This window comes from Bubalus kerabau, chromosome 20, assembly GCF_029407905.1.
Source record: "Bubalus kerabau isolate K-KA32 ecotype Philippines breed swamp buffalo chromosome 20, PCC_UOA_SB_1v2, whole genome shotgun sequence".
Lineage (NCBI taxonomy): Eukaryota > Metazoa > Chordata > Mammalia > Artiodactyla > Bovidae > Bubalus > Bubalus kerabau.
The window spans coordinates 39,310,869-39,325,439 of record NC_073643.1 but is presented as its reverse complement, the minus strand read 5'-3'; the positions used below and the strand labels follow the sequence as shown (position 1 = coordinate 39,325,439).

Here is a 14,571-nt window from a genome sequence, read left to right as displayed (position 1 = left end):
ATTGACACAGATCTTTTGTGTTGAACACTTAAGAATTATTTTAACCAACTTTTCTTCATCTCATATATAGTGAGAGAACATCTTTTAATAAATCTTACAAGTGGTCTTCTTTTATACAATTTATTGTAAATTAACATATTCATGAGTGCTAAAGTCAAAGACACTCAAGCTCTAGTCCATACATTTCTTCCTTTCCAAAATCTCTATGAACAGAAAGAAGTTGTAGATTTTAAACTCTAACAAAACTGATGTGGACTTTGAACATATATGGCTTTAGGTTTGGGGCTTTATTCGAGTTATTAGGTTGGTTTTTTTGAGAGTATGAGAGTCTAGTTAAGAAAGTTTCTTTGAGTATTTATTTAATATTAGCCTCTGAAACTCTAAAAGATGATGAGAGAGCTAGCTATGTGGTCTCTACCCTGATCCTGTAAAATAGGGATTTCTGTGTTTTGCTTTCAGAGCAAGGATTATCCTGGGATCTGTGACTCTCAAGGGGTCATGAATGGGGTTCAAGATATTCCTGAACCCTCTAGAGTTGTGACCTAAACTTTTTTGTGTGTGTGTATTTTTCTGAGGAGGGGGCTAGAGTTGTTTTATAAGAGAGATCTTGAGCCCCCTAATTATAGATATGTTTTTTTATTAAATAAAATGGGAGTTAGAACAAAAGAGAAAATATAAAAACGTAGATCTTTCTGCTTAATACTTGCCTTTTAAGTTGTCTTTAACCTAGTCATGTGGTCTTAGAGGTACAAAAGCGCTGCCATTTTGTTCCCACAGCAAAGTGTTGTCTGTCAATTGATAAACCATGCACCGCAGAAAGGGCTTGACAGTGCTAGTCCTGGGTGCGTTGTGGCTGTTTTTAAATTATGTTTAAACATTTAGACCAAATAGATGAATGGTGGATAAGCAGAGGCTTGAGCTTGACAACCAGCTCCTGGGGAGAGTGGTTCATTCACCCCCACTCTCTTACTGCTCTCAAGCAAAGATTTTGGAAGAAATGAATTGTATTTTTTCTTTAAACATTGATGGAAGAGAGTATTTAGGGGGCGGGTGAATAAAATGCTCAATGATATAAAAAGGAACTTGCTTCCACTGTTCCTGTGGTCTTTCCCTTTTCCTCTCATTTAGTCCTGGTGAGCATTTTTGTCCTGTGCTTTCAAGTTGGAGAGTGGTTGGAAACACAGGCTTTAGAGTGGAACCTGGATTTTTTTTTAAATTTTATTTTATTTTTAAACTTTACAATATTGTATTAGTTTTGCCAAATATCTAAATGAATCCTCCACAGGTATACATGTGTTCCCCATCCTGAACCCTCCTCCCCCCTCCCTCCCCATATATGGAACCTGGATTTGATTCCCATTTTCTGAGCCAACCAGCCTCTCTGAGTCTAGAGAAGATGACCATTCAGTGCGATAATAAAAGCAAAAGGCTTTGCTCAGTCCTAGGCTCCTAGTAAGTGCTCAAAGGTGGTAGCCATTTTGAGGATGGTTTTCTTCTCATCTGTAAGAGATAGCAAATACGTTCGTTCAAAGAGAAAATCTTTAATCATACTCATTCCCACATAAACCTGGGACCATCCTACTTTCTGGCTTTCAACCAGAAAGCCTTGCACATCTTTCTGGTTACCGTGGGCAGTTACCTCTGCATCCGTAGGACCTATTAGACCTGTCTGCTGTTCTTAACAGTGGGGTTGCATTGTCTGTTAGGCTGGCGGGTTATGTCTAAATCCTGGGTATGTCACAACCAAACTAATAGGCATGCACCAATGTTTAGAGCTGTGAACCATTCAAAAGCGACTGGGCTTTATGGCCTAGAACAGAGATCAACAAACTTTCTGTAAAGGATGAGACAGAAGATGTTGCTGGCCACCCGGGTGCCTGTCACACCTACCACCTCCATCAGTTCATGGAGAAAGCAGCCATAGAAAAAAATGAGTGGGCATGACTGTGTTCTGGTAAAACTTTGTGGACTCTGATGTTTGAATTTCGTATAATTTTTACATGCCATGAAATATTTTTAAATTTTTTCAACCGCTTAAATATGTTGTGTTCTGGCAGTGGCTCGTGGCATGCATGTTCAGGCAGAGGCTGGATCTGACCTGTACAAGGGCCCCAGTCTCCTGACCCCTTGCCTAGAAGAATGTTAGACCTGTAAGTCCTGTAGTTTTGTGGCGTCACCAAGCAGCCCTCCCCCCTGCCATTTACTTTCTCAAGAATTTAGTACTTTTGACATGGAGGCTTTATCTCCTGCCCCCATTGGCCTCATTAGCAAGAGACTCCGGTAGGTTGGTTGGTATTAGTTACCATGTGTGGCCTTCCCTCCTTAGCACACACCTTGTATTCATCAGTAAATTATTTATTGCTAAAAATGTTCTCACGTTGCCCAGTAGAAATTGATGGTTGAGCCCTGTCTTGTGTGATGGTTTTGACGGGAATCAGTGCTTCTGGAGCTGTCTTCAGCCTCAAGTTCCTGTCACCCTGTCTGTGCCCTGATTGTTGTTTAGTCGCTAAGTTGTGTTTGACTCTTTGCCACCCCATGAACTGCAGCATGCCAGGTTTCCCTGTCCCTCGCCATCTCCTGGAGTTGGCTCAACCTCATGTCTTTTGAGTCTGTGACACTATCCAACCATTTCATCCTCTGTCACCCCCTTTTCCTGCCCTCAGTCTTTCCCCAGTATCAGGGTCTTTTCCAATGAGTCGGCTTTCTCCGGAAAAGAGCAGACTGTGCCCTGGAGGGGAAGTAATTGATAGGAGGCCCTCAGGCTGCTTAGGTGACACCCTTACCTGTAGGCAGCCTGCCCCACCCTCCTCTGATGTCTGGTTAAATCAAGCACACAAAGATTCCTCTTGTGTTCTAACCTCTGGAGACTAGCTCCAGGATTGGTGTGTTCTGAGCGTTTAGATGTATATGTCTGTGTGTAATTTCATCTGGCTGGCCCTGAAGCTCCGAGAGTTGCTTCTAGTTTTTGCCTTTTCTCTCTCTCGACCCTTTTCCCTGGGCCTTTGTATAGGATGCAGAATTGGTGAATTGGTGGCTGCTGTAATTATTATTATTATTATTATTTTTGCTTCTCTTCCTGCCTTTTTTAGGATTCTCTGCTAATTGCTTCTTTTACAGCAAATACATTATTTTCAGAGTTTAACTTTTCAAAACAACACTATACTGAAAATAAAACACACATATTGGTTATTTTAGTGTTTTTCCCCTCCAGATGTAAACCTAATGCAATTTGATCAGAGGCATGAATTGACATTTTAGACATTTAGAGATAAATTGCAGTTTTAAAGTTTCTTGGCCATTCAATCTGAATATTAGAATTTTTACATTATTATTCTTAACATTTAAGGGTTTCCTTCTTTAAAAAAAAAAAAGGTTAATTTGGTACGTATTTTCTGGATGACACTTGAGGCAGTGTAAATCCAGAGTCATGGAATGGGAAGCTGAAGTGTAGGAATTTATCTTAAAACAAAGGTGCACAGATGCTTTTGTAATAGCAAAACATAGAAAGTAATCTGAATGCCTTTTAATAAAGGCTTGATTAAGTCAATTAGAGCCTACCCATACAGTAAAATACTGAGCAGTCTTTAGACAGGATGTGCGGGTTGATATTTATTGACGTGGGAATGCTGTTTAAGAAAACAGAGAATAGCATGAAAATATGTTTAATGTGTAATTTTTAAGGTGGACAAAAGCCCTGTGTAAAGAAACCTAAAAGGATCTGGAAACACCAAATACTAATAGGAGCTGATTATCTCTAGGGAGTAATAATTGTGATGATCTCTTTCCTTTATATTTTGTCATTTTTTTTTTTTTCTGGCTACCATGTGCTGCTTTTATAATTAGGAAAAAATGATAACATTATTATTAAAGAATAAACATGCAGATTCAAAACATCTCGTACTTGTGGCTGATTAAGGCCTCACTCCCCAAGATGACCATTCCCCTATTGTATTGAATGAGAAGTGAAATAGGCTTTCTCATATGTTGTTAAAAATGTTTTCTATATTAGTAATAAGCCAGAATATTTTCCAGACTCTTCCAATAGGAAAGAAAAAAAATTCCATACAGGACTAAATAAATATCAATTTCGTAAGTAAGCCGTGTATGGAGGGGATGTAGGCTGGTGGTTACAAGCATGAGCCTCAGCACTTAGTGTGTTGCCTTTGTCCAGTTAGACCTCAGTCTCTTCATCTGTAAAATGTGCTAATACTTGAATAAGCTGTTGTGAAGGTTAAAAGAGGTAAGTGCTTAGCAGAGTGCCAGATACCTGGCAGTAACTGAGAAGGAAGAAGTGGTGGGAGGTGTAACAATCACAGGAGGATAGTGATAATAGTGCTGCTGATAAGGACAATATTAGCTACTAGTATTTCCCCCTTGTGGATACAGGTTTGCATGAGGCAGAGCCTTGTTTGCCACATTCAGCAGCCTAAACCCTCTAACCAGACCAGGTGCCTTGACCAAGACAGGTATGTGGTCTAGTTTCACCCACTTATGCTCCCTTTACCCTCGTATCACTATCAAAAAAAGAAGGGAAAAAAAACCAGAGTGCTCAGAGGCTCACGGGCATAGAGTTGGTACTGTTTAAATATCAGTAGTTGTTGAACAGAAGGTGACCTAAAGCAAGCATTTTCTCTAGATAGTGTGTGGTGAACTTCTAAAGAAAGGTTTTGAAGTATGTGTGTGATGAAGGTACCTTTCAAGTATGTGGAAGGCAGATCCAGGCACTAACACTGGTAAAGGGAGACTACGTCTTGAGTTCTCTAGTTTTAAACGTAGCCATTTTGCTTCATCTTTCTTCTCTTAGTCACCTTCAGTTGCTGTGTCCTTGTGGTGTAGCTATGATAATTTGAGAAAATTTTCGCTTTATTTTCACTGGAGTCAGCTTGGCCATGGGTACATTCTGCCTCCTGCCTGAACCTCTGTGTTCCGGCTGAGGTGCATTTCATTGTTTCTGTGTAATCAGAAACACGGACCTGACTGCAAAATATGTAAGAAGTGTAAAACCACATCTAACTGTGACACAGTTATTTGGAAACACTGGAGTGTTGAGTTCCTTCCTAGGAAACTTTAAGCTGTGCATGGAATAAAAGAATGTAGACATACTATGATTTATCTATTGCTGAGTAATAACAACCTACTCCAAAACTTGGTGGCTTAAAACAGTGATCATTGTTTTGCTCACAGTTAGGGCAGGGCTTCTTCCACAGGTCTTGCCTGGCCTGAGGTCAGATCCTGAAAGTTAAAGCAAGTTAATCTCTATATGGTGCTGCTAAATTCTGCATGAATTTTGTATTCTACTCCATGATTATGCCTTTGTTTTACCATAACATTAATAGTCTAAATTACTTGCCAGTCAAATTTTCTCTTCCAAATCTTTAAGAAAATTGATTCTTCTCAACTCAGAATAATAACTAATCAGCTTAAAATCCTTGGCTGTAAGCAACAGAAACTAAATCTGGCCACTTTAAGAAAAAAAGGAGGTTGCTGGAGGATGCGGTGTAGCTCCCAGCATTAACAGTAGAGCTGAAGAACCAGGCCTTAGAATGGATCAGATCCAGGGCAGCCTTGGGGAGTTAGGTAGCAGAAGGACTCAGTGGAGAATGTCCTCAGGGTGCCAGGCTTCATAACTTCTCCAGTTGTTTTTAACCCGTCTCCCTACTAAGTGTATTGCTCAGGCTCAGACTGGGTGCTGGCGGGTGCCTTGGTTCCTGCCTCACCAAGAAAGTGCCTGTTGGGCCAGTTGTCACTGGGGACTGGATCCAGGGCTGGGAAAAGCACAAAAGATGTCCACAGTCCAAACATTTGTGGGTCTCTCTGGGCGTTACCTTGTGCATTATCTATCACATTTCATATGTGCAACACTTCTCTCCCTCCCAACCCAATATGCCTCTTAAACCTCAGTTTGAGACCCAGTCTTGTGGCTGCACACCACCAGTTTCTGCTTCAGCTAATCAGCACTTACCTCTCTCTATAAGTGCAGCAGTAAATGTATCTATCCATTTCTTATGTGGTGATCTTCTGTAAAACATGCATTTCACTTGTGTTTTAGAAGGAAAGCACATGGACTGTCACTGAACCGTTCTTTGGTAACAGAGTCCCTGTTAAGAACGTTTTTACCCAGCGCATAGCGATCCCTTTAGGACACAGTGAGATACGTACTGTTATTCGCCTCTGCACTAAATGTTTCACACAGTCCTGTGTTTGTTTCTCTTCTTGAAGTGTCTAGCTGCTTTTACTGCATCCTTGCTAATACCTTAAACATTTTAGACCTTCCAGATAAGTTGAAGGCTCACCCTACAGTTATATAGCCTTTAGAATATGAGTTAAACCATGCTTCAATCAGTAAAATGTGCAATACAAGGTGATTTTATTCAGAGCATTTTCACATATTTTCCTGCTTTGTACTGTAATATTTTGAAAGCGGAGAAGAGCATATGTCCCCCAATTTTTTATGAGAATATGGTTTAGAAAAGGTATGCAGTTACCCCTGCTGTATATGACAGTTTGGGCAAGAGGACCCCTGTGTGCTTTGACTACTTTGCCTTTGTGGAGGGTGGTGCTAAAATGGTGGCTTACCAACTGCAGCAGCCCTTTTTCTGGTTTTCCAAGGTCCCAGGCTGACCTGGAGACGGTGAACCTATGAGTCCCCTCTGTTTTACTGTGGGGACACTGGTGTGTGATGAAGGTACCTAATAGTCACCTTGCTCCCTTGCAGCTGTTTTTGTTTACTCTTGCTTTGGAATCCCAGTATCTTTTTATTTCCCCATAGATAACCAGTCGAGGAGCCGATTTACCCCACCTCTTCTTCCCATGATTAGCTGGTTTTGAAGTACCTCTTGGAGCCCTTCAGTCTGGCCTTTTTTACTTCCTCAGGGTGTAATTACCACCTTTGGTGTAGTCACTTGTCCTCCTCCCAACCCCCGGACTCTTCTCTTAAGTGATCTGCTCTGCTTTCTGCTATTCAGGTCCAGCACTACGTGAAATTTTGAGAGGAGCCCTTGACCCTTTCATTTAATTAAGGTCTCCAGACTGTGTTCTGTTAACAGTCTGGCTGTATGTTAGGCCCTTTCCCCTCAGTATTAAAGTTTCATTGTCATCTGAACCATCAACATGATCATAATGGCAATATGGTGGTTTTTGTTGGGCCGGATCTTGTAAACTGATAAATCACAAGACTCTTCGTGGCTTTAGAATCTCATTTTAGCATTTAACACTAGTTTTTAAATTGTCTCTCTTTTTCCAATTTGTTCAGATACTGATTTCTACAACTTCTAAACATACTCTGTTAGCGCTAGTCAAAAATGTAATTTGTCTCATGGTTTCATTTTTGCAAACATTTTGAACCTTTAGAATCCTTGAACTTAATTGTAAAGAGTGCTAGCAGAGTAATGCATTGAAAAAATGTATATTTTTTCATTTCTTTGTATTTTATTCACTTAAAAAAAAAGTTTTAATATACTGAACACAAAAGGAGATTAAATATCCCCTCTTAGCTACTCTTAGTTGCTCTAAGAGGAAATATTTAAAACTCTATTCTCTCCTCCCTCCACTCCTCATCCTGTTGATTATTGTTGTCCTGGTAGTTATAACTATAAATCATTTGGAAATTGAAGTTAGAAAAGAGACCATTTACCATATCAGGACAGTTTAAAAGGAATCACTTATTCAAATTTACTAGCTTCCTGAAGCTAGTAAAGATGTTTATGATTTCTAAGATTCCTTGTTAATCTCAACCCTACAAGACACTGAATAACACATGTTTAGCCATTATAGATTATGAGAAAGGTAGCTCCCCGAAAAGCTAGTACATACTCTAGGTTTCTGTTTACAACGTAAGTGCCACTGAATTGAAAAATCAGTTGTCACAGTGAACAGCAGTCATGATGCAGTAGCAGGCAGGTTTCTGAGTGTGTCTGTTGCTTTAGCTAACTGCCAGCAATGATCAGCTTTCTTTTCCAGAGCTCTGGTGTCAAGTATTAATCAGCTGTAGACTGGAAAGTTTTTATTGGCTAGCATTTGTGGTGGAAGAAACACCAGTCTGTTTTTTATCTGTAGTCTCTTAGCCATATCATTGCATATGATATCGTCTGTATGGTATTCTTAAGAAAGAAACAGTTCCATTTTTCATCTGTATTAGGAGCACCACAGAGTATGAAAATAGTGAATTTTGAACTTGAAGAATCTAAATTATCTCAGGTTGTGATGTGTCCCAGAAAAAAAATTTGCATGTTAAACGCAATTTCACGTGCTGGTGTTTATGTTGTGAACCAGTTCTTCATTTGAAAACATGGTTCATAAAATGATTGTACTATTGAAAGCCTTAAAATACACAAAAGCCCAGAAACATCATTTGGATTTTGAGTTTCAATAATTACGTAAACTTGATTCTTATGGAAAACTAAAATTCCAGAATCCATATAGGGTTTTTGTTTAATAATTTTTTTCAAGATCGCAGGAATCATAGGTGTTTGTAGAAATTTGGGGAATTTCTCAAATACACAGAAGGACATAGAAGTTACTCATATTTCTACTACCTAGAGATACCATTGTTAACATTTGATGTGTAGCCACATAGCTGCATATCGAGTTTTCCAATAAAATGTTCTCTGACATGAACACCTAAGAGTAACAAATATTAGAAATGGATATACGTAGTGAGAACCAAGTTTTGTTCATCCCACTGCATTTCAGTGTTACTCTCAGGCTGAAGAGAGGGGCTTCCCCGCTGGGATGGGCCATGAGAACTATCTTGCTCTTTGGCCAGCCTGTCTTGAGGGGTACCAGAGCATCTTTTCCACAGTCTGTAGTGTATCTACCTGTCTTTATTTTAGTAATTCTTGCCACCAGTTCTGAAAGCCTGCTGATTGCAGAGGGAGATGTTTGGAGTCTGTTGGAGTACCTTGTTGACATAAGCCACATGGGTTCTTATCAACCTCTTAGAAGGATTCTTTAAATCAACTCTTGATTGATCAAAAGAACGCCCCAGTGTTTAGAAATACAGTAACCTCCAGGCTACTCATGCCAAGTGAAAGCAAGGTGGCATGTTTAGAGGCTCCCAGGTGATTTCAATTAACATCTAACCTCAAATCCAGTCGCCTCGGTAAAAGAAAAATCTGAAGGAGCTCAGAACAGATTATGGTATAAGCCTATGCCTGTCCTCTCCATTGGAAAAGAAAAGTGCTAATCTGGTCAGATCTGTTAAAGAGACAGGCGAGGCTGAGCAAAGCAGAATGTTCTCATTCTGCTTGTCTTTTGCCTAGCGCAGAAGAAAGATTTATCCTATGAAAAAAGGAAAGGTCACAGGCAGGTGGCTAGTATTACAAGGTGGTTGGCTTGCTTTCTGTGTGCCTTGGCTAGTGGTAAAGCAGATCCTTCGGTCTGAGAAACTAGCAAAGTGAAGTGACACACAGGTCAGCTTCCCCAGGCAGTGATACAGCTTCTAGGTATTTGGCGTGAAAATGCAGTGCTGACTTTGATTCCACACCCTCATCAAGAGGAAACCCAGGGAGAAATAGGAGGAAGCAGCATCTCTTTGTAAACATATTATTTTTGACATGCAGCACAGTCCTACCTAGAGAATGGTAAGTGTCACCCCTCCATTCTGCCAGCTGTTTTCCAAGAGCACCCTCCCGTGTTCTCCTGCACTGACCAGTTTAAAAGGTGTCATTTCTACCTGAGAAACATAAGAGCTTACAGGTAGTGCCTGGTGTGAAGGAATTGCTCTGGAAAATGAATAACCTTTGTGATAACTGCTCACATGCAGAGGAGGGAGATTGCTGGTTTTACAATTCTGTGGTTTGAATTCTTAGTTCTGGCAGGAAATAGTCCAACTCTAATGGTTCAGGACTTGAATGAAGGGGTTATTTTCAGAGAGCGGAAAGAGTTAAGGGTGACAAGAGGTTCCCATCACCCAGAAATGATAACAGCAATGAGAAGCCGTTATCACCGCTAGGTCCAGAGGAGCAAAGAGAAGACATAGCATTCATTCCTGGAGTCCAGAGAGGGAGCTGGAGCCAAAGAGGAGGGGCTGTCTGACAGGAGCTATAGTCCCGGAGGGATTTAGTCACTGCCAGAAAATGCATCCCAGACTAGGGAGGGAAGAGAGAAGCAATACTCCCCTCCCCCACATTCTTTCCTCCTCCTTTGATCTCCTTGCAGTGCCTTCTATTGGCCAAACCCACCTGGAAGCCTGTCTGCCAGAACCCAGTGATGCTACCCTTAGAGGTCAGCCTTTGGGGCACAGAGCAAGGTCAGAATGGTGGAAAATTTGTCTGGGGAAGGAAAAAGGATCAAAGAGAAAATTACTAGCACACTCTAGTAGCATATTCATAATCCCAGTTTCATCGTTTTATCGTATCATCCTCATCCCCCGAAATCCCAAAATAAACCCTCAAGTATATGGACTATTGATTATGACTCAGTTCTGTCTTTTAATATAAATAGCCTAAACAGTTACCCTACCCTTATTAGAGTAATTAAATATTCAGAGAGAGAATCTGAACAATTTTCTGAAGAATTGGAAAATCACTGAAAGACCTTCTGTTGGGGCATTTTGTTCTTGGTTAAAATTAAACTAAGATTTTTTTTTTTTTAATGCATGTGAACTGTACAAGTGATTTATCCTGAAATATAAGAATTGTACTTTTAATCACACAGTAACAGAATGGATTTTCGATATTAAAATTATGCTTCAAAAGGAAAGCATAACTTTTTTTTTCTTTTTTTAAGTCCTTGGCAATTATCCCTTCAGGTCTATTTCCCTAAGGTAGGATGAAGATTCTTACTCAGGCAATCGAGAAATGTCAGAGGAAATTTTTGGCTGTTAAAAGAGGATCTGTTTCAATCCATAACTGTTGATCATTTGGCTTTGAGAGATAGAAAAATAAATAAGATATTTATTCCGCTTTCCAGAAACTTATGGCCAGACAATGAAAAGAGATCCATACCCATTTATGATAATCAGCGATAAGAACTTCAATAGAAGCATCAGCTGTGAAATTAGAAAGAGGGAGAAATGGTTTGTCTTTACCAAAGATTCTCTCATATGGCTCACAAATGTTTATCAGAAGTATATTTGCTGTGACCTAGAAGTACAGACCATAAAAAGATACCAAATGACCCTGACGTCAAGGAGCTGGGGTTAGAATAAACATTTTACTACGGTTTCATTACAGGCAGCCAATCTTTTGGTGCCTTCCCTTTGCTTCAGTGATGGATGACATCCAGTATCCTTACCATGTTCTGCTGTGGTCCTCTGATCTCGCCCCACCTGCCTCGCCAGCCTTTGCAGGTGCTCTGGCATCTTAGTTCCTCGAATATGCTTTAGAATCTTGTCTCTTGCCACCTCTTCATTTCATGGAAGCTTTCTCTGACCTTCCAGACGAATTCCAGGGATCTTATTACATGGGGTCAAACCCATTTGTATTCAGGGCCCCTGCTCTTACTCCTTCAAGCACCTTTCCACTTGTGTAAAGGTTCGGTGGCTGTCTTCCCTACCAGGAGGTAAGCATCAAGAGCAGGTACCTGTCCATCTGTTTCACAGTTATGCCCTAATCGCCAGGCATGGTGCTTCAAATTGATGCTCAGCAGAGTTGGAAGGAAAAAGAAATGGTTTCAAGCCTGCCCCCTACCATTCACCAGCTTTCTGACCTTTGGTGTTTCACAACCTGGAGCCTCGATTGCTGATCTGTAGCGCGGGAACAGTGGTGATGGTGGCGCTCTGTCTGTGCCAGGCACTGCACGTTACTGCTCTCATCTCCATTAATCCCGAATCGAGGGAGGTGAACTCACTTGCTTGAGGTCACACAGTTTGTAAGTAGAAAACCGGATTTAAATCCTGGTCTGATTCCTAAAACTGATTGCTCTTCTCCATGCCTATGACTGTCCTAGCAGTAATTCCAGGAGGCAGGAGCCCTGGATACTAAGTAGCTGGGATGCTGACATCAATGAGGAAGCCAGCTGGAGTGCTTTTACACCAGTTTAGGGAATCAGTAGTGGGATTAGCTCCATTTGGATGAAGAGGTAGTGACTTCTGAACTGAGCCCCAAAGAAGCTAGCTGGATACAGAAGCAGGCCTGCAGTGTGAATGCTCTGAGGCCATCTCTGGGGCTGAAGAGTAAATAGCCTTGCAAGCTGGGCGGGGGAGCGGCTTTCTGTAAAATGTTGTAGGGAGACTTCACTGGGTTTTCCTTATTAACTACATTTTGGAAGCAGGAAGTCTCAGTTTGGAGTTCTTTTGAGGGCAGAAGTGTTGGAAGCCCTCTCACTTTGGATCTCTGTAGCAAAGATACATTTTAGCTGATTCTTTGATTCCACTGTAGCACCCAGCGCAACAGTGTTTGAAAAGGGTAAGGGACAGACATTTATGTTCAGTTGTTTGTTATCATACTGTTGTTTGCTATGTTGTTTTTTTTTTGTAAGAGTAGGTTGCCTAGCCCAGATGCATGGCACCCATACACGAGTTCCTTCACCTCTCTAGCCTCAGTTTCTCATTTGGAAATTGTTCTGTTGCTAAGTAGTATCTGACTTTTTGGAATTAGGGACAGTTAAAATAACTATTTCATAGGCCTGTTGTGCTACATCTACATAGCATCTGGCACAAAATAAGCTTTCAGGAAATGTTAGCTGTTATTGTTGTTAATATTTCCTGTCATTCTGGTCCATGCCTCTTGAATGAATGGGCATTGTTTATTTATCAAAGACAGGTTAACTGGGGAATAGGGAATTGACTTTTTTTTTTTAAGATCACGATTTTAGGGTTTACAAAGATAGTAAAATCGGCAATGAAAACAGGTAATGGAATACTTCAGCTGGGCAGGCCTACTGTGTTTCTTAGACGTGAGTATGATGAAACATGAAGCGTGAACACGAGCCAGTTCTTCCAGAATCTATTGTGTGAGCTTGGGCTGTGCTTCCCATGCATTCTCCTTGAGAAGTAGATTTGATTATATCTGTTTTACAGATGGGAAGTTGTAATCTTTTCTAAGATGTTATCAGACAACTGCAGAAGTAGATGCTAAGCCATGTGCCCTCCAAACCATTTTGCACCTTCAGTATTGTCAAGGCCTGACTTATTTTTCAACAGCTTCAGCAGCTCAGCTGAGAGGGAATAGTGGGAACAGAGCTCTTAATTTTTTTTTTTAATCCATTGGATTAATTGGAAGCACTAGGCATATTGGGCTGTGTAGTGCACAGAAGAGGCTCAAGAAATGTTTACTGAATATAAATCTTAATCAGATAGAGTGAGAAAACAATGACAGAGAAAAATCAGTATTAGGTCCTGGTACCAATCTATTTTCTATTTAAAAAAGAGGAGGAGGGGGAGTGAAGTCACCAAAGATTTTATTCACATAGTCTGTTTACACAGACTGATGGTTGGAGTCAGAGGTGAAGAATTTTTCTGTGTGTGTTGCATGGGATTAACTCCCATGCGTGGTTCAGTTTTCAATGGATATCTGTTTGCTTCCCACTAGGCGTCCCCACTACAGAGTTCCTGGCTCTGTCCTTGTGTTCCACTGATTAGTCTCAACGAAGATAAACTAAGTGTAACATTCAAGTATTCAGACCATAAATAGGAAGGTGTAGCTGCTGTCATAGGTCATCATCAATGTATTTCATAGCTAGATCTGATATTTGTGTTTTCCTTTAGCTCAGGTAATTAAGAGCGCACATGAAGGAAGTAGCATTTAATGGTAATAAGGGCGAAAACGAGGAGACCTTGCATAGAACAGAAAGCATGCCACATTTAATTCTAGATTTTTGTTCCCTGCCCCCAACCATGGAAAACAAACAACTCTATTCTCTATCTTTCTCCACTTCTCCCACCCCCCAGAAACTTCATTATAATAAGTCATTTATTGTCATATCAAACCTGAAAGTTTGGCCCGTCAGAAGGCAGTTTGATTACTAAGCATCCTCTTCATGATTTAGCATGTTATGCCACAAAATGAAGGTATTAATATTTAATGAGATAATTGTGTTGATTTACTGTACAAGTAGTTCATGTAGAAATTTAGAAGTGTCAAACTTGAACAGACTTTGATAAGCCCCAATTCCCAGATCTTGATTTCTAATACCATTTTCCAATAAAAGGAACCAGACATAATTCTACAGCTGGGGAAGGTAATAAGCAAGATGAGCCTGGAGCATATTTTAATGCCAGAAAGCAAGGAGTAACAAACAAAAAACCCACACAGATGCATAACACACATTGATGGGGTATGTCAAAGGGACACAGGAGCCTAAAAGGGCTGCCGGTGGTCACAGCTGGGATGATTGAACTAAATAATAGTTTTAAATTATAACTCAAGATATAAAATAAATATAAATAAGATATACAATATACATATACTACTTTCTAGTAAAAGATATAAATAATAAGTAATATAGCAAAATAATAATATAATTATATAGCAAAATAATATAAAACACATACCTTTAAGTCTATACTGATAGAAATAAATGACTGAATAATAAGCAAATGAGAGAGACTAAATTTTCGATATGGAAGAGTTCCAAACAATTTTTGTCAATAATCTCCAGAAAGGAAGTGAAGCATAACTGCCCATCCCG

The 14,571-nt window shown here is 40.2% G+C and overlaps 1 protein-coding gene across 18 annotated transcripts in view; it reads left to right on the top strand.

The window, feature by feature from the left end:
- ATXN7 (ataxin 7) overlaps positions 1–14,571 on the top strand; it is a 133,899-nt gene that overhangs the window by 1,890 nt on the left and 117,438 nt on the right. The window contains exons 1-2 of one of the 18 annotated variants that reach the window (XM_055558637.1): positions 1,619–1,954; positions 2,058–2,150. The exons of 14 other annotated variants lie outside the window; for them this stretch is intronic. The gene's annotated coding sequence lies outside the window, so the exon portion shown is untranslated. Of the gene's footprint in view, positions 1–1,618; positions 1,955–2,057; positions 2,151–8,382; positions 9,582–11,267; positions 11,291–11,390; positions 12,348–14,571 lie in introns of those variants that run through there. 3 more of the 18 variants (XM_055558635.1, XM_055558638.1, XM_055558639.1) reach the window with 3 other exon arrangements.